The 19,297-nt window shown below is 42.2% G+C and overlaps 1 long non-coding RNA gene across 1 annotated transcript in view; it reads left to right on the forward strand.

Annotated features, from left to right (window-relative positions):
- Positions 1-2,154: 2,154 nt before the first annotated feature.
- Positions 2,155-19,297, forward strand: part of LOC139746292 (uncharacterized) — an 83,108-nt gene continuing 65,965 nt past the window's right edge. The window contains exon 1 of the long non-coding RNA XR_011712131.1: positions 2,155-2,364. This is a non-coding gene — a long non-coding RNA (uncharacterized lncRNA). The remainder of the gene's footprint in view (positions 2,365-19,297) is intronic.

Genomic DNA, 19,297 nt, shown 5'->3' on the forward strand with positions numbered 1-19,297 from the left:
GGGTGGAGATGGCTGTGAGACTTGCCCCCTCCTTCACCTCACAGGGTGGAGATGGCTGTGAGACTTGCCCCCTCCTTCACCTCACAGGGTGGAGATGGCTGTGAGACTTGCCCCTTCCTTCACCTCACAGGGTGGAGATGGCTGTGAGACTTGCCCCCTCCTTCACCTCACAGGGTGGAGATGGCTGTGAGACTTGCCCCCTCCTTCACCTCACAGGGTGGAGATGGCTGTGAGACTTGCCCCCTCCTTCACCTCACAGGGTGGAGATGGCTGTGAGACTTGCCCCCTCCTTCACCTCACAGGGTGGAGATGGCTGTGAGACTTGCCCCTTCCTTCACCTCACAGGGTGGAGATGGCTGTGAGACTTGCCCCCTCCTTCACCTCACAGGGTGGAGATGGCTGTGAGACTTGCCCCTTCCTTCACCTCACAGGGTGGAGATGGCTGTGAGACTTGCCCCCTCCTTCACCTCACAGGGTGGAGATGGCTGTGAGACTTGCCCCCTCCTTCACCTCACAGGGTGGAGATGGCTGTGAGACTTGCCCCTTCCTTCACCTCACAGGGTGGAGATGGCTGTGAGACTTGCCCCCTCCTTCACTGTAAAGTGGTGGGGATGGTTATGAGGCTCACCTCTCCACCACCTCTTAGTGGTGTGGGTGGGGGTGAGGTGGACTTCCTTCACCTCCGTCTGCCTCACTTGTCTCCTCCACCTCACAGTGGTGGGGGAGTTGAGGTGAGGCTCGTCCCCTCCTCTTCCTCACAGTGGTGAGGGTGAGGCTTGCCACACTTTAACATTACAGTGGGATGGGAGGTTATAAGGTTTGCCTCCTCTTTCACCTCACAGTAGGAGGGGGATGATAATGAGGTTCGCCCCCTCCTCCACCACACAGTGGTGGGGGTGAGGTGGACTTCCTTCACCTCCGTCTGCCTCACTTGTCTCCTCCACCTCACAGTGGTGGGGGAGTTGAGGTGAGGCTCGTCCCCTCCTCTTCCTCACAGTGGTGAGGGTGAGGCTTGCCACACTTTAACATTACAGTGGGATGGGAGGTTATAAGGTTTGCCTCCTCTTTCACCTCACAGTAGGAGGGGGATGATAATGAGGTTCGCCCCCTCCTCCACCACACAGTGGTGGGGGTGAGGTGGACTTCCTTCACCTCCGTCTGCCTCACTTGTCTCCTCCACCTCACAGTGGTGGGGGAGTTGAGGTGAGGCTCGTCCCCTCCTCTTCCTCACAGTGGTGAGGGTGAGGCTTGCCACACTTTAACATTACAGTGGGATGGGAGGTTATAAGGTTTGCCTCCTCTTTCACCTCACAGTAGGAGGGGGATGATAATGAGGTTCGCCCCCTCCTCCACCACACAGTGGTGGGGGAGTTGAGGTGAGGCTCGTCCCCTCCTCTTCCTCACAGTGGTGAGGGTGAGGCTTGCCACACTTTAACATTACAGTGGGATGGGAGGTTATAAGGTTTGCCTCCTCTTTCACCTCACAGTAGGAGGGGGATGATAATGAGGTTCGCCCCCTCCTCCACCACACAGTGGTGGGGGAGTTGAGGTGAGGCTCGTCCCCTCCTCTTCCTCACAGTGGTGAGGGTGAGGCTTGCCACACTTTAACATTACAGTGGGATGGGAGGTTATAAGGTTTGCCTCCTCTTTCACCTCACAGTAGGAGGGGGATGATAATGAGGTTCGCCCCCTCCTCCACCACACAGTGGTGGGGGTGAGGTGGACTTCCTTCACCTCCGTCTGCCTCACTTGTCTCCTCCACCTCACAGTGGTGGGGGAGTTGAGGTGAGGCTCGTCCCCTCCTCTTCCTCACAGTGGTGAGGGTGAGGCTTGCCACACTTTAACATTACAGTGGGATGGGAGGTTATAAGGTTTGCCTCCTCTTTCACCTCACAGTAGGAGGGGGATGATAATGAGGTTCGCCCCCTCCTCCACCACACAGTGGTGGGGGTGAGGTGGACTTCCTTCACCTCCGTCTGCCTCACTTGTCTCCTCCACCTCACAGTGGTGAGGGTGAGGCTTGCCACACTTTAACATTACAGTGGGATGGGAGGTTATAAGGTTTGCCTCCTCTTTCACCTCACAGTAGGAGGGGGATGATAATGAGGTTCGCCCCCTCCTCCACCACACAGTGGTGGGGGTGAGGGGTTGGAGTAAGGCTCACCCTCTCCTACACCTTAAAGTAGTGGGGATGGTTGTGAGGCTCCCCACCTCCTTTACCTGACTGTGGTGGGGATGGTGAGCTGTGGAAGGACCTCTGTAGCTCAAGAAATTGCTGGTTGTAGACACATGCTAAAATCCCTACGAAAAAGGAAAATATGGCCTCCCATGGATCATGAAATCAAAGTCTCATTCTACTCAAAAGTAAGTTTATGGAACTTCACGTCCCAAAAAATTCAGTATTTATAATTCACTGTTTTGTTTCATATTATTACTGATGGTTTAACATCAAGGTGATACTTTTTCTATTCCCTTTAGATCTTGATAGTATTTGAGATATTTACATGATTCTTGTTTTGTAGTAGCACTTTACGTAATATATATTCCACGCCTAAGAAGGATGATGTTATGAAAAGTTTACACATATTTCTTTAAGTACATGGCTTCAAGGTTTTACTTTAGCTTATTATGCAAAGTGTAATTTCTCTTCTTCGTCATCAACTGAATCAACTACGGATGTAGCCTGTTAAAGATTAATTTTAAATTTTTAGGGGCGAGTCTAAAGTAAATTCAAGCATGTTTGTGGTCTCTTTTAAGGGGTAAGTTTGGGTAATTAAGGACCCATAGTACAAGATCTGTGATTTGTTTTTGGTTTACTAACAAACCAGTTTATTTCTATGTTTTTTCTTTAAAGCACCATGGAATGAAAAAGTGTTTGGTCATTTAATCACCATCATGTATCCTCTCTTCCAGAATTTCTTCACACTCACAATTATACCTTCATACCTCAAAAATTCCTCTTTTTAAGTTCTCATTTGATAAAAATCTTCTAATTCTCTCCTTCCACCATATTCTCATGCTTTCCATACGTCCTCATCCTTTCACCTCACTCTTGTGCACACTTATCTTTCATCAGATTCCTTGCATCCATTTTTCTCTGCATTTTTCTCTCCTTCCACCATATTCTCATGCTTTCCATACGTCCTCATCCTTTCACCTCACTCTTGTGCACACTTATCTTTCATCAGATTCCTTGCATCCATTTTTCTCTGCATTTTTCTCTCCTTCCACCATATTCTCATGCTTTCCATACGTCCTCATCCTTTCACCTCACTCTTGTGCACACTTATCTTTCATCAGATTCCTTGCATCCATTTTTCTCTGCATTTTTCTCTCCTTCCACCATATTCTCATGCTTTCCATACGTCCTCATCCTTTCACCTCACTCTTGTGCACACTTATCTTTCATCAGATTCCTTGCATCCATTTTTCTCTGCATTTTTCTCTCCTTCCACCATATTCTCATGCTTTCCATACGTCCTCATCCTTTCACCTCACTCTTGTGCACACTTATCTTTCATCAGATTCCTTGCATCCATTTTTCTCTGCATTTTTCTCTCCTTCCACCATATTCTCATGCTTTCCATACGTCCTCATCCTTTCACCTCACTCTTGTGCACACTTATCTTTCATCAGATTCCTTGCATCCATTTTTCTCTGCATTTTTCTCTCCTTCCACCATATTCTCATGCTTTCCATACGTCCTCATCCTTTCACCTCACTCTTGTGCACACTTATCTTTCATCAGATTCCTTGCATCCATTTTTCTCTGCATTTTTCTCTCCTTCCACCATATTCTCATGCTTTCCATACGTCCTCATCCTTTCACCTCACTCTTGTGCACACTTATCTTTCATCAGATTCCTTGCATCCATTTTTCTCTGCATTTTTCTCTCCTTCCACCATATTCTCATGCTTTCCATACGTCCTCATCCTTTCACCTCACTCTTGTGCACACTTATCTTTCATCAGATTCCTTGCATCCATTTTTCTCTGCATTTTTCTCTCCTTCCACCATATTCTCATGCTTTCCATACGTCCTCATCCTTTCACCTCACTCTTGTGCACACTTATCTTTCATCAGATTCCTTGCATCCATTTTTCTCTGCATTTTTCTCTCCTTCCACCATATTCTCATGCTTTCCATACGTCCTCATCCTTTCACCTCACTCTTGTGCACACTTATCTTTCATCAGATTCCTTGCATCCATTTTTCTCTGCATTTTTCTCTCCTTCCACCATATTCTCATGCTTTCCATACGTCCTCATCCTTTCACCTCACTCTTGTGCACACTTATCTTTCATCAGATTCCTTGCATCCATTTTTCTCTGCATTTTTCTCTCCTTCCTTTATAAACAATGAAAAGTCACAATGACATTACACAGCCCTGCTTCACACCCACATATATATCATAACTTTTGCTCCTTCCACTCTTACATATGCATTTGCTCCTCTTAAGAAGGCTTTCACACCATTCAACAGTTGTCTCCCTACCCCATATGTACTTAACACATCCCATAAAACATTCCACTTGACTCTCATATGCTTTCTACAGATCCATAAAAGCTGCATACAGCTTCTTACCTTTTGCTAAATACTTTTCTGTGGTCATCTTTACCACATAAATTTGATCCACACATTCCCTTCCTCTCCAAAAACCCCTTTGTTCCTGACTTATTCTGCATTCAGTCACTTTCATCACTATAAATCAGCATTCTTGAATACACTTTTCCTTGTATTTCCTTGTAAACTTAACAGACTTTTGTCTATCTATCAATATCTCTGATGCCTGTCTCCTTCGGGAACTCCCATCAAGGGGTGGACACGGCAAAGGATTCTCCACTTATCCCTGTCCTTATGTGCCTCCCTCACATACACCATTCCATGCATTCTTCCTCTGTTTTTCTCCATCCAGTATTCCTCCACCCTATTTGCCCATGTCACAGGTGGTCTTCCACTCTCACCAGTACCTTTAATTGTGCTATCACACACTCTCCTTGTGAACTCCCAAAGTATTATGTTTCACCCATTCTACCACTCCACAACTCATTTCCTTTGCATTCCTTACTATACCACATCTCTCATACTCTCTTTCATTTCTTTCTTCATTCCATATAGTCACACCACATGCTCTTCTCAAATAACTCATTTCCACAGCGTAGATTCTTGACTTCTGTGCCTCACTCCATGTCCATGTTTCGGCTGCATTGGTCAGGGTTGGGAGGACTATGCTGTCAATTAATCTTCTCTTCACTTTCATACTTACACCTCCACCCTTCTTTATTCTATTAAGAGACCCAGTGACTCATCTACCTTGTACTACTCTCTTCCTTATCTCTCCTTCCATATCACCACATTTACCCAAAACAGCTCCCAGATTCTTAATTTCCCTCACATGTACCATTTTTTTTTCCCCATATCCACAGCACAGTTTAGTACCACTTTTTTCTTTCACTCTATATGGTTTTACAAAATCTATTCTTTCGCCCCATTTTCCTTCAAATACCATTACTTTACTTTTACTTGCATTTATGTTCAATCTCCTGTGCTTCCACACTTCTTAAAACACACTTACAACCTTGTGCAACTCCTCTTCACTCTCCACAAATAACCCTGTGTCATCAATGAATAGGCTTGCCACTAGCCACTGTATCTCATCACCACATTCCATCTTTGCACCCCTTTTCCGTAGTTTTGCTTTTGTATCTCTTATCACTCCATCCATATGTATATTAAAAAGCCACGGTGACATCACACAGCCATGCCTCACACCTACATGTATCCCAAAACTTTCACTCAGCTCTCCATCCACTCTTACACATGCCTTTGCTCCTTTATAGAAGGTCTTTACACCATCCAACAGTTTCCCCCCCATATCATATATCTTTAACACATTCCACAAAGCATTCCACTTGACACTGTCATACGCTTTCTCCAGATCCATAAAAACTGCATACAACATAAAACCTCTTACCTTTTGCTAAATACTTTCCCATGGTCATCTTTACAAAACAAAAATCAGATCCACATATCCTCAATCTTTCTTAAAACTCCCTTGCTCTTCACTTATTATTCAGTCAGTCACTTCCATCACTCTCAATAAATTTTCTTTCATAGACTTTTCCTGGTATACTTAACAGACTTGTTTCCCTATAATTGCTACATACATCCTTTGATGATACAGCGCTGGTGGCTGATTCAGGTGAGAAACTGCAGAAGCTGGTGACTGAGTTTGGTAAAGTGTGTGAAAGAAGAAAGCTGAGAGTAAATGTGAATAAGAGCAAGGTTATTAGGTACAGTATGGTTGAGGGACAAGTCAATTTGGAGGTATATGGTTGCGAGGCTTGGTCTATAGATAGAGTTGTGCGGAGGAGGGTGGATGTGCTGGAAATGAGATGTTTGAGGACAGTATGTGGTGTGAGGTGGTTTGATTGAGTAAGTAATGAAAAGGTAAGAGAGATGTGTGGTAATAAAAAGAGTGTGGTTGAGAGAGCAGAAGAGGGTGTTTTGAAATGGTTTGGTCACATGGAGAGAATAGTGAGGAAAGATTGACCAAGAGGATATATGTGTCAGAGGTGGAGGGAACGAGGAGAAGTGGGAGACCAAATTAGAGGTGGAAGATGGAGTGAAAAAGATTTTGAGTGATCGGGGCCTGAACATGCAGGAGGGTGAAAGGCATGCAAGAAATAGAGTGAATTGGAACAATGTTGTGTACCGGGGTCGACGTGCTGTCAGTGCATTGAATCAGGGCAAGTGAAGTGTCTGGGGTAAACCATGGAAAGTTTTGTGGGGCCTGGATGTGGAAAGGGAGCTGTGGTTTCGGTGCATTATTACATGACAGCTAGAGACTGAGTGTGAACGAATGTGGTCTTTGTTGTCTTTTCCTAGCGCTACCTCGCACACATGCGGGGGGAGGGGGTTGTCATTTCATGTGTGGCGGGGTGGTGATGGAATGAATAAGGGCAGACAGTATGAATTATGTACATGTGTGTATATGTTTATGTCTGTGTGTACATATATGTATACGTTGAGATGTATAGGTATGCATATGTGCATGTGTGGACGTGTATGTATATACATATGTATATGAGTGGGTTGGGCCATTCTTTCGTCTGTTTCCTTGTGCTACCTCGCTAACACGGGCGACATCGACAAAGTATAATTAAATAAAATAGAATAAACTTTATTCAGGAACAATAATAGCTTTCACGCAATCCTCAAGCATAACCTTGTGTTTCCATGCAAAATTACATTTAAGATGCATCCACTTTATCACACTTTCTTCTCCATACTTCAGCATGTCAGCAGAAATCCCATCCACTCCAGGTGCCTTTCCAACCTTCAGCCTCATTATTGCCTTTCTTACCTCCCTCTGTGCTATAGGCCTCTGCACTTATATCCTCTTCCTTCCCTCCTCCATACCTATGCTTGTAACAACTGCTGCATCTTCTTCTCCAACATTCATCAGCTCTTCAGAATACTATTTCCAGCTTCCTCTCATGTCCTCCTTTTGATTCAGCCATTCCCCTTCCTTACTTCTCCCATCAATATTTCCATTCTTACAACCACCTCTTTCCTTTTTCTTTTCGCCTTCTTCCAGTATAGTTTCTTATTATCCCGGAAATTTTCACTTTCTTCCAAAATCTTAATCTACTCTTTCTTTGCTTTCCTCTATCAGCTTCTTAGCATTCTGCTTTCATATTTTGTACTCTTCTCTCCTCCTTTGTTGAACTTCCACAGGTATGCTCCTATTGATCAATCAACCATATGCCTTTTTCTTCTCTTCCACAGCATTTCTAATCTCTTCTGACCACCATGCAGTGCCCTTTTCATTCTTGTATCTCACTACCTTGTATCTAACTACTGATTCTACAACCTTTACAAGTATTTTTTTTTAACATTTTAAACACCTCATTCGCACATGACTGCATTCCTACATTTACTGCATTTCCGTCTAAGCCTTCACTTACCTTCTTTTAATACTCCTTCCTGTATTTTTCCTGATTCATCTTCTCAATTGCCAACACTTCAGCCTCTTCATTCTTCGTTACACCATACCTCCACCTTTTCCTGATCCTTATCCCCACAAGAACCATGAAATGGTCAGAGTCTCCATAGAATCCTCTCATGGAGCATAACCTTCCTCATCCAGGATAGCCTTCTCAATCTTTCATACACTGTCACATAATCAGTCAAAGCCTTTTGCTTTTCTCTTCCATCATTCCTTATCCTTGTATATCTGTGGATCATCTTGTGTTGAAAAAAGGTTTTCATAAGGAATGAACCCCTTTCAGCACAAATATCCACAAGATAGCTTCCATTCTCTTTTACACCGGGCACTCCCCATTTACCAACTGTTTCACCAATTTCATCAAATCCCACTTTAACACTCATATCACCTAGTACAACCATGTTTCTATCATTCTCAAAACCGTTTATGCAGTCATTTGAATTCCTCCAGAAAAGCTTCATTTCTCCCTTACCTCATACAGTCTTCATGTTCACAAGTGCATTTACACATGCCCATACATATTTCACAGTCCCCTTTCCTTTCACCCTGCACTATTCCTAATCCATTCCATCCATGCTCTGTAACACCTTCCATACTCTTGGTGGTAGTAGAATTGAACATCCCTCTTTTCCTCTTCCCCTGTAATTGCTATATACATCCTTAGCACCTTTTTCCTTGAATAAAGGAACAGTAATAGCTTTCACCCAATCCTCAGGCACAACTTTGTTTTTCTGTGCTTAATTACATATCAGAAGCTGCCACTCTCTCTCACTCTCTCCTACATACTTCATTATTTCAGCTGTAATTTCATCCACTCCAGGTGCCTTTCCTACTTTCAGCCACATTATTGCCCTTCACACCTTTTGTATCCTCTTCCTTCCATCCTTTGTTCTCATGCATGTAACAAATGCTGCCTCCCCTTCTTCCACATTTATCAATTCTTCAAATACTCTTTCCATCTTCCTTTCACTTCCTCCTTTTGATTCAGCAACTCCCCTTACATCTCACATCAGCATTTCTACTCTTACATCCAAGTCTCTTCTTTTCCACATCCTAGTCTTACATCCAACTTTTTCCTTTATCACCTCCTTCTAGTATAATTTCTTACTTTTCCAAAACTTTTCTCTCAACTTTCTTACAAAATCTTCATTTAGATTTGCTTTTCTCTATCAGCTTCTTAACATTCTGCTTACACATTTTATATTCTTCCCTCCTCTGTTGCTGAAGTTCCACTGGTAAATTCCTTTCAAGCAGTCTACCATATGCATTTTTCTTCTTTTACAGCATTTCTGATCTCTTCCATGCACCATTTATTGCCCTTATTATTCCTATCTCATGACCTATTATACAACTATTAAGTGTACAGCCTTTAATAATATTTCTCAGAACATTTTAAACCTCAATCACACACGACTGTCTCTTTACATTCGCTGCACTTCCATCTAAGCTTTAAGTTATCGGTTTTACTTTTTTTCATGCTCCTGCATATTTTTTGATTAATTTATTTGCTTGCCAACACTGTCACCACCCCATTCTTCCTTACATCGTAACTCTACCTCTCCATGATCTTCATGCCCTCAAGACCTGTGAAATAGCCAGTCTCCAGAGAATCCTCTCACAACGGCTTTCCTCAATCTTTCATCTCCTGCCATATAGTCAGTCAAAGCTTTTTGCTCTCTTCCATCGTTCCTCATCCTTTTCATCTTGTTCCTTCCTGTGCCTTCTTCACCCTCCCTTACTTCCTAGAGTGTAGTTTAAGAAAGAGTTAATTTGCTTGTGAGGCTGTATTATTCATCTTGGTTCATAACATGACAACAGGAGAACAAAGGTGAGTAGTCAGTGGTTCACACAAGTTGACTGCCCTCAGGGCCAGAGAATGAGTAAACCACATCATATTACAGGGTGAGTCAAACACCCACTTACACAAGTTTCTTGCACACTATTCAATCCATTTCTTTCCATTTACCATATCCTTTGGTGTACCTCCAATTCTCCCCTGTGTGATCCCTCTTTCATCTGTTCTCCCACTGCCATCTTTATGTACAATTAGTCGCAAACACCTCATTTTTTTCATACTATTCGCCATTTCCCATGCTAGCAAGGTAGCGTTGAGAAAAGAGGACTGAGCCTTTGAGGGAATGTCCTCACTTAGCCCCCTCCTCTGTTCCCTCTTTAGGAAAACTAAAAGCGAGGGGAGCATTTCCAGCCCCCCACTACCTTCCCTTTCAGTCGCCTTCTATTACACGCAAGGAATATGTGGGAAGTATTCTTTCTCCCCTATCCCCAGGGATATGCTTCTGATTTTATTTCATTTAAATCAATATTGCACTGTGACTGCCAGTTTAGCTCTTTCTTAAATTAAATTTTAACATCCTCTTCATAACCTCATTATCAAAATGATCTTTTGTATTGTCTATCTTCTTTTCTCATTCAGTTACAAGAGTAAAATCATTTACTTACAGTTGCTGTGGTATCTTCCATTCTGTTCTATTTCATTTACAAGAACAAAATCATGTACTTACAGTTGCTATGGTAGCTTCCATTCTGTTCCACCATGGTTTAGAACTTTAGGAGCATGCTGCAGTCACCTCACCTCACTCTCATCTCTTACAGTTTTCCCATTCATGTAAACCTTAAATAACCATTGTAGTATTACACAGCCCTGATGCCCTAACACATTTATTTCAAGGTACTCGTTTGTACCAAATTGAATTACATGCATGCACTCTTTCCTCTTTAAAACTGTAAGATATTCAGAAGTCTTTCTTGTTTACCACGGACAGAACTTTTAAAGACCTTTCCTGTTAACCATATCGTAACTCCACACTGTTAGAGCTTTCTTTTTTCCTAGCAATTGCCATACCATGAAATAGTTGGCAAGGCATTTCATAGCACAATACTTATTTTGCAACTGGGAGATTAAGCATGAGATGTTTTAATGCCTTTTTTTCATAATGGTCAATATTGTATAGGCAAAAACATGCTTAAGGCATGACCAAATTGGATTAGATGAAGAATTAAGAGTATGAGAGAATTATACACAGGAAATAAGTTTGAACTCCACTGGAGAAATAGGGAAGAGGAGCTCCTCAGGAGAAATATGGAAGAGGGAAAGACAAAACAGGGAAGGGAATGCCTCAGCTTTGCTGATCAAAGAAAGGAGGAGGATTCCTAATGGTTTCCACACAGATGTTATGGGAAGCTGCAGCCAATGAGTCCTTAGAGGCTAGGACACATGCAGAAATCTCCTGTGAGCTTACACTAGGTGCTGCCCCTTTTCAAAAGGCAAGCTTTGCAATTCCTCTAAAGCTCTTGGATTATTTTTATTTCTATTTCTCAATTTTCCATCTTTACATTTGCTGATCTTCATTTTCCCTCTTCCTTATAAGTCCTGTCCACGATAAGAACTTTCGTCTGTGACTTAGCCTTTAAGATTAAAAGGAAAAAGAGTATCTATCATCCCAGTTAATATTACACTTCTGTACTTGATTTGACTGGAGCTTAAGCCCCTTTTAACAGCTTAGATGTCTTCCATTTTTATTTTCTCAATAGTAACAGTCATGGCAAGGGCAAAATATGCCCTAGTCATGGCTATCTTGGTTGAAAGGAATATGTGTAAGAAAATGAATGGAAAAATTGATCAGAGCTCCTCTGGTGTTTGTAGACCTGACTCTTAAAGGTAGTTATTTATAGGAAGAGGGAGAGATGAAACACGGAAGAGAGTTCCAAAGCTTCATTGTTCCAGGGAAGGAGTTAGCATAACATTCAGTCTTCATGTGGTTGGTCTCTATACACAAACTGCAGAATACTAATTCTAAAAATAATACTGGTATGCTTGATAAAAGGTTTTAGTAACACTAGTTTATTGTTAATCCCATATTCTGCATGACAGAGGACCATATATATATATATATATATATATATATATATATATATATATATATATATATATATATATATATTTTTTTTTTTTTTTTTTTTTTTTTTATACCTCGTCGCTGTCTCCCGCGGTTGCGAGGTAGCGCAAGGAAACAGACGAAAGAAATGGCCCAACCCCCCCATACACATGTACATACACACGTCCACACACGCAAATATACATACCTACACAGCTTTCCATGGTTTACCCCGGACGCTTCACATGCCTTGATTCAATCCACTGACAGCACGTCAACCCCTGTATACCACATCGCTCCAATTCACTCTATTCCTTGCCCTCCTTTCACCCTCCTGCATGTTCAGGCCCCGATCACACAAAATCCTTTTCACTCCATCTTTCCACCTCCAATTTGGTCTCCCTCTTCTCCTCGTTCCCTCCACCTCCGACACATATATCCTCTTGGTCAATCTTTCCTCACTCATTCTCTCCATGTGCCCAAACCATTTCAAAACACCCTCTTCTGCTCTCTCAACCACGCTCTTTTTATTTCCACACATCTCTCTTACCCTTACGTTACTTACTCGATCAAACCACCTCACACCACACATTGTCCTCAAACATCTCATTTCCAGCACATCCATCCTCCTGCGCACAACTCTATCCATAGCCCACGCCTCGCAACCATACAACATTGTTGGAACCACTATTCCTTCAAACATACCCATTTTTGCTTTCTGAGATAATGTTCTCGACTTCCACACATTTTTCAAGGCTCCCAAAATTTTCGCCCCCTCCCCCACCCTATGATCCACTTCCGCTTCCATGGTTCCATCCGCTGACAGATCCACTCCCAGATATCTAAAACACTTCACTTCCTCCAGTTTTTCTCCATTCAAACTCACCTCCCAATTGACTTGACCCTCAACCCTACTGTACCTAATAACCTTGCTCTTATTCACATTTACTCTTAACTTTCTTCTTCCACACACTTTACCAAACTCCGTCACCAGCTTCTGCAGTTTCTCACATGAATCCGCCACCAGCGCTGTATCATCAGCGAACAACAACTGACTCACTTCCCAAGCTCTCTCATCCTCAACAGACTTCATACTTGCCCCTCTTTCCAAGACTCTTGCATTTACCTCCCTAACAACCCCATCCATAAACAAATTAAACAACCATGGAGACATCACACACCCCTGCCGCAAACCTACATTCACTGAGAACCAATCACTTTCCTCTCTTCCTACACATACACACATACATATATATATATATATCTTTTCTTTTCTTTCATACTATTCGCCATTTCCCGCGATAGCGAGGTAGCGTTAAGAACAGAGGACTGGGCCTTTGAGGGAATATTCTCACCTGACCCACTTCTCTGTTACTTCTTTTGGAAAAAAAAAAAAAGAAAAATGAGAGGGGAGGATTTCCAGCCCCCCGCTCCCTTCCCTTTTAGTCGCCTTCTACGACACGCAGGGAATACGTGGGAAGTATTCTTTCTCCCCTATCCCCAGGGATATATATATATATATATATATATATATATATGTATATCCCTGGGGATAGGGGAGAAAGAATACTTCCCATGTATTCCCTGCGTGTCGTAGAAAGTGAAGTTTCAGATAATGCCAAATAAAGCAATGCTCATTAATTCATTTTAATTGTGTTTACGCAAAGTTATGTTTAGCTTTAATGCTGAGTTTGGCCACGAGAGGCGCTTCACGCTGTTGTTGTTGGATTGGAGCGAAATTTGAAGATGATGAGGACTGCTTTCTCTTGTATTCATCCTGCTTGCTTATCTTGAGCGGACAAGAGCTATTGTAACATGGTGGCAGCATTGGAATGTACGTCATTGATGACTACATAGAGGTGTGGTGAGCTGTTCTGGTGCTACATCGAGATTCACGTGGAAGGCTCCTGCCTAGGTCGGCAGTGGTGGCACCATGGCCTGATTGTCTACAACCTACCTGCTGTTTAGCATCATCATGTTTGACTGATGGTTCAACATAAGTTCCAGGCACAGTGTTATGGGGAAGAGGAAGTACCCAGGGACGTCTTGAGCATTAGCGGTGCACCAGGACCATGTTGTCATGTGCTTTCCATGGCACCACAGCATGTTACCACAGTGAGACTACCTAGTGTTAATATATTCTCCACCTGCTGTCTTAGATTTATGATCATCCAGTGGCTGAGGATTAGTATTTGTGGATTCAACTCTTCAGGAATTATCTTGAACTGTCAGGGATAGACCAGAAATCTGAGTTGTTAGAATTTAAACTTTTTGAAAGTTGTATAGGTATTGATGGGCTTTGCATTGTGAATAGCATTCTGTTATCTCCAAGTGAAAGTAAACATGTGCAAGATGACGTCACCAACAAATTTGAAAAGGTAATAGTTGGTAAAGGGAATGAATTTATTCAGAGGTTCTGATTTGATAGTCGTGACCAAAGGTTAAAAGAGAGCATTGACCAATATATGGTTGCTCTCAGGAATATGGCAAAATCCCATGGGTTTTGTGACTTTATGCATGATAAGTTGCTAACAGACCAACTAATAATTGGTATTAGAGTTGATAAGACCAGGAAAAAACTCCTTTCTCAATGGAGGTTAGACCTATAGTCTGCCATAGACATTTGTATAGTCATGGAGGTGGTAAGTACTTAGATGAAAGTGTTGACAGAAACTGAGGTGGTAGTACAAAGTGTTAATGTAGTTAAGAACTTTAACAATGCCAGATACAGTTAGAGTGTAGGAAATAATGTTAGGAACGCTTAACAATGGCATGATCAAAAGTACAAATTTAACAAGTTTAGTGAGAAAGATATGTGGCCTTCTGGCCACAGATGTACCGCTAAGACAGTTATCGTTTGCAAATTTTGTTATAAGGCTCACGAGTTGATAGAGGAAATATGTCCTGCCAGGGGGTGACTTTGAAATTGTGGTTTGAGAAAGCACTTCAGTGCCTCATGTGTCTGTACAGCAAGAGTTTATTCTGTATACTGCAAGATGCTGATCAATGGTGAATCAGTAAAAACACAAAATGATTGTGGTGCTACTATTAGTGTGTTCCCTATTAAGTATATTATTACTGCTCATTTGTTTAAGAAGATTACCCTACACATATGTGAGTTCTACAGAGAAAGCACTTGGTGGGTGTGTTGAATGGACAATGAATCCCAGGACAGGATTGGAGTATGACATTCGATGTGTTAGTGTTGATGGTTTAAGCAGTTTTATGCCATTATTTAGTGCCAGGTGAGCAGTAAAGATGGGATTGATACCCATCAATTATGATAATTTTGAGAGCATTAATGTAATAAAACAGTATATTGATTTGTGCATAGAATTTCCTAGTGTTTGATGGCAATTTGGGATCATTGCCTGGTGGCCTTGTGCATTTAGAAATACCTGATGATGCTGATTGTGTTGTTTGGCCAGCCAGGAGGATCCCAGAGGCCATGAAACAAGAAGCCAAAAAGGCTTTGGATAAGTTACATGAAAGTAAAATAATTCCTGTGGATGTACTAACTGATTGGATGAATCAAATGTGTCTCTACAAAGAAGTCAGGTGATCTCAGGGTGTGTATTGACCCTAGACCCTTGAATGTGGCGCTGAAAAGGGAATATTATGAATTGCCCGTTATAAAGGATGTTTTACCTGATCTAAATGGTGCAACCATATTTTCCATCTGTGATCTAGAGGCTGGCTACCATCATTGTGAGTTAGTTTGACAATGTTTGCTATTCCATTTGGGAGGTAGAGATGGTTGTACCTACCCTTTGGCTTGAGAGTGAGCAATGAAATCTTTTAAAAGAGATTGCATCAAGCTCTAGAAGGCCTGCAAGGCATACATGGTGTAGCAGATGATGTACTAGTGTATGGTGATGATAAAACCATGATTAGAGGATGAGGAAGTTTTTAGCAAGGTGTTCTGTGGCAGGAATAAGACAATCAAAATAAATGTTAATTTTGTATGCATGAGGTTGATTTCATGGGGCTTGTGGTGACAAGTAAGGGATTTGGGCCTAATCCTAAAAAGGTGGAGGCCTTAATGAAGATGGAACCACCTAGGGATAAAGATGATGTGCAATGATTGGTTGTCATGGTTAACTATTTTTGAATTTCTGCCCAATATAGCTACTGTATTACGTCCTATTGTCTGTCTGGTAGGGAAGGATGTTGAATGGAAGTGGTGGAATGCGGAGGCTAAAGCATTTCTGGAAATTAAAAGCTCACTGACAAAAGCACCAGTTCTAAGGTATTTTGACTCCAGCAAACAATTAGTAATTCAGTCAGATGCTTGCAATATTGTAGCAGGAAGGCCATCCTTTGTGCTACGCCAGTAGGGCACTGACTAATACAGAGAGTTGGTATGCTATTATAGAGAAAAGAGTCTTGCCATTGTAAATGCACTAGAAAAATGGCACCAGTTTACATATGATAGACCAGTAATTGTGTATGTAGACCACAAGCCACTTGAAAGTATTGAGGTGAAGCTTTTAGACAAGGCCCCAAAGAGGTTTCAGGCAATGCTTATAAGAGCCCCTGTATATATCATTGAAGTAAGGTACATGAAAGGCAACCAAATGTTCATTGCTGACACATTAAGTAGACTCTACTTACCTGTTTAGAATAGGGACTCCGATGATGAGTCTGAAAAAATTGATGCTGTTACTTTAACACTGACTGGTGATAGGATAGACTTAGGTAGTCAAGAGGCTAAAAGGGACAACACATTGCAGACTGAAAACTGCTTTTCAACAGAGTTAACCTGATAAAAGAATCTCAACTGCCTGGAGTTGTCGCACCATATTTTGACTTGAGGGATGAATTGTTTTATGAAGATGGTCTTATCTTTAGGGAGGAGAGACTTGTCATATCTCAGCAGTTATGGCCCAAGATAAAGAAGAACATACATGTTGGCCATGTGGGTATTGAAGGGTGTTTGTGCAGAGCCAGGTAGAGTGTGTACTTGAAATAAAATCCTTGGTGCAATATTGTGAGGCTTTTAGGTCTTATGAAATTTTTTTTTTTTTTTTGCTTTGTCGCTGTCTCCCGCGTTTGCGAGGTAGCGCAAGGAAACAGACGAAAGAAATGGCCCAACCCACCCCCATACACATGCCTTGATTCAATCCACTGACAGCACGTCAACCCCGGTATACCACATCGCTCCAATTCACTCTATTCTTTGCCCTCCTTTCACCCTCCTGCATGTTCAGGCCCCGATCACACAAAATCTTTTTCACTCCATCTTTCCACCTCCAATTTGGTCTCCCTCTTCTCCTCGTTCCCTCCACCTCCGACACATATATCCTCTTGGTCAATCTTTCCTCACTCATTCTCTCCATGTGACCAAACCATTTCAAAACACCCTCTTCTGCTCTCTCAACCACGCTCTTTTTATTTCCACACATCTCTCTTACCCTTACGTTACTTACTCGATCAAACCACCTCACACCACACATTGTCCTCAAACATCTCATTTCCAGCACATCCATCCTCCTGCGCACAACTCTATCCATAGTCCACGCCTCGCAACCATACAACATTGTTGGAACCACTATTCCTTCAAACATACCCATTTTTGCTTTCCGAGATAATGTTCTCGACTTCCACACATTCTTCAAGGCTCCCAGAATTTTCGCCCCCTCCCCCACCCTATGATCCACTTCCGCTTCCATGGTTCCATCCGCTGCCAGATCCACTCCCAGATATCTAAAACACTTCACTTCCTCCAGTTTTTCTCCATTCAAACTCACCTCCCAATTGAATTGACCCTCAACCCTACTGTACCTAATAACCTTGCTCTTATTCACATTTACTCTTAACTTTCTTCTTTCACACACTTTACCAAACTCAGTCACCAGCTTCTGCAGTTTCTCACATGAATCAGCCACCAGCGCTGTATCATCAGCGAACAACAACTGACTCACTTTCCCAAGCTCTCTCATCCCCAACAGACTTCATACTTGCCCCTCTTTCCAAAACTCTTGCATTCACCTCCCTAACAACCCCATCCATAAACAAATTAAACAACCATGGAGACATCACACACCCCTGCCGCAAAGCTACATTCACTGAGAACCAATCACTCTCCTCTCTTCCTACACGTACACATGCCTTACATCCTAGATAAAAACTTTTCACTGCTTCTAACAACTTTCCTCCCACACCATATATTCTTAATACCTTCCACAGAGCATCTCTATCAACTCTATCATATGCCTTCTCCAGATCTATAAATGCTACATACAAATCCGTTTGCTTTTCTAAGTATTTCTCACATACATTCTTCAAAGCAAACACCTGATCCACACATCCTCTACCACTTCTGAAACCACACTGCTCTTCCCCAATCTGATGCTCTGTACATGCCTTCACCCTCTCAATCAATACCCTCCCATATAATTTGCCAGGAATACTCAACAAACTTATACCTCTGTAATTTGAGCACTCACTCTTATCCCCTTTGCCTTTGTACAATGGCACTATGCACGCATTCCGCCAATCCTCAGGCACCTCACCATGAGTCATACACACATTAAATAACCTTACCAACCAGTCAACAATACAGTCACCCCCTTTTTTAATAAATTCCACTGCAATACCATCCAAACCTGCTGCCTTGCCGGCTTTCATCTTCCGCAAAGCTTTTACTACCTCTTCTCTGTTTACCAACTCATTTTCCCTAACCCTCGCACTTTGCACACCACCTCGACCAAAACACCCTATATCTGCCACTCTATCATCAAACACATTCAACAAACCTTCAAAATACTCACTCCATCTCCTTCTCACATCACCACTACTTGTTATCACCTCCCCATTTGCGCCCTTCACTGAAGTTCCCATTTGCTCCCTTGTCTTATGCACTTTATTTACCTCCTTCCAGAACATCTTTTTATTCTCCCTAAAATTTAATGATACTCCCTCACCCCAACTCTCATTTGCCCTTTTTTTCACCTCTTGCACCTTTCTCTTGACCTCCTGTCTCTTTCTTTTATACGTCTCCCACTCAATTTCATTTTTTCCCTGCAAAAATCGTCCAAATGCCTCTCTCTTCTCTTTCACTATGAAATATCCTTTCCAAATGAAACCTTGATGAGTCATGAGTTTCCTATTAGACCTTAGAAAAAGATTGGCATTGACCTGTTTGAGCTAAATGGCAAATATTACCTCATAACTGAATGTAATTTTTCTAACTTTTGAAAGATTGATAGACTGTATGACACTACTGCTCAGCCTGTTGTTATTAGGATCAAGGCTTTCTGTGCTAGATATGTTATTCCTGATGAAACGATAAGTGATAATGGTCGTCAAATGATCTCAGAAACAGTGTCAAAGTTCACTAATATATTGGGAATCAGCTGTAATACCATCTTGCCTTACTATAGCAAG

Source organism: Panulirus ornatus, chromosome 64, assembly GCF_036320965.1.
Source record: "Panulirus ornatus isolate Po-2019 chromosome 64, ASM3632096v1, whole genome shotgun sequence".
Taxonomy (NCBI): Eukaryota; Metazoa; Arthropoda; class Malacostraca; order Decapoda; family Palinuridae; genus Panulirus; species Panulirus ornatus.